Here is a 1,788-nt window from a genome sequence, read left to right as displayed (position 1 = left end):
AACAAAAAACGCGTTTTTTCCCTTTCCGAAAGAGGCACGGTCGTGACTCCCGCGAAAGGCATGGAAGCAAAACCATGCCTCTCACGGAAGAAGAAAAAACAGAAAACGTGTTTTTTTCCGTTTCCAAGATGCACGGCCGTGACTCTCGCGAAAGCACAACCATGCCTCTCGCGGAAACAAAACCGTGTCTCTCGCGAAAGGAAAAAAGACAGAAAATGCGTTTTTTTCCGTTTCCAAGAGGCACGGCCGTAAATAATCTCTTCTCACCCCCATATCCAAATAAAAAAGCGATTTAAGTAATAAATTTGAATTAAAGAGAAGAATCAATGGATTCATGATTAAACCTGCTCAACCTAGGTGCAGGGGTGTAGAAAGGCTGATCCAAATTTATTGCTGTAGCTACCCATTCAATGTAGAAGAAGCCTCTTACGAAAGCACAACCGTGCCTCTCGCGAAAACAAAACCGTGACTCTCGCAGAAAAAAAATGTTTTTCTGCGCAAAGAAAAAAGAAAATTTTGGTCAAAAAGCTAGGGAAGACAGGTGAAAAACCAAAAAGGTAAAAAAAACCCGAAAAAAACCCGTTTAAAAAGCCGAAAACGCGTGCGAAAAAAAACAAAATCCGGAGGAACCGTCCAGAGCACGGCACGTGGCGAATGGCTGAGAGCGCGCCAAGTGGCGTTGATCGTTGCGAGGCTCCCGATGGAGCGCTCATTAATTAGTTGCTGCTCGTTAATTAGTTGCTCCATACAATTAGCCCAACAGTCTATCTGCTTTTTTTTAGGTGCTGTGCATGCGCTCCAGCTCGTAGAAAGCCCAGCCAACAGCAAGCCCATCCCACGAGGGAAAAAAAGAACAACAAAAAAAGCTAGGGAAGACAGGTGAAAAACCAAAAAGGTAAAAAAAACCAAAAAAAAATTGTTTAAAAAGCCGAAAATGCGTGCGAAAAAAAACAAAACCCGGAGGAACCGTCCAGAGCACGCCACGTGGCGAATGGCTGAGAGCGCGCCAAGTGGCGTTGATCGTTGCGAGGCTCCCGATGGAGCGCTCGTTAATTAGTTGCTGGTCGTTAATTAGTTGCTCCATACAATTAGCCCAACAGTCTATCTGCTTTTTTTTTAGGTGCTGTGCATGCGCTCCAGCTCGTAGAAAGCCCAGCCAACAGCAAGCCCATCCCACGAGGGAAAAAAAGAAAAACAAAAAAAAGGGGCGTTCCGAGAATCGAACTCGGGACCTCTCGCACCCGAAGCGAGAATCGTACCACTAGACCAAACGCCCTGTTTTATGACCAATTAAGTCAGCGGTACTATTTAAATATAATGGTTAACAACATCCTGTCTTTTTCAGAAGATCTCGTCAAAACAGTGATGTTGAATTCATCAAACAGCTTGACCTGAAACTGATTCATCGCAAACAAGCTGAGGAATCAAATCAGTCAAACAAAACACTAACGATCTGTTCGTGTACATGTTCTGACCTGCCTATGTTCGTCCGTGTGTAAGGTGACCATGGTGGATGTATTGAAATGCCCACATTGTTCATCCTACATGGCCTCCTACGACATCATCCCATCTAGACAGTCATCCAGCTTGCACACACAACCATGACGAGTGAGCTTGGCAAGGTTACCCTCCACAAGACTAACAAACATACATGTATGTGTGCCTTCTTTACCCTAGGATGTACTCCCTCCGTTCCTAAATATAAGTCTTTGTAGAGATTTCATTATGGACCACATACGGATATATTTAGATGCATTTTAAAGTATAGATTCACTCATTTTGCTCCGT

At 44.1% G+C, this 1,788-nt stretch overlaps 1 non-coding gene across 1 annotated transcript; it reads right to left on the bottom strand.

The window, feature by feature from the left end:
* Positions 1 to 1,204: 1,204 nt before the first annotated feature.
* On the bottom strand, positions 1,205 to 1,276 carry TRNAP-CGG. The gene has a single exon. It is a non-coding gene; the product is annotated as a tRNA-Pro (tRNA).
* Between the last annotated feature and the right edge of the window lie 512 nt (positions 1,277 to 1,788).

Source organism: Triticum dicoccoides, chromosome 6B, assembly GCF_002162155.2.
Source record: "Triticum dicoccoides isolate Atlit2015 ecotype Zavitan chromosome 6B, WEW_v2.0, whole genome shotgun sequence".
Taxonomy (NCBI): domain Eukaryota; kingdom Viridiplantae; phylum Streptophyta; class Magnoliopsida; order Poales; family Poaceae; genus Triticum; species Triticum dicoccoides.
Note: the sequence above shows the minus strand (reverse complement) of the source record. Positions and strands in the feature narration are given on the sequence as shown.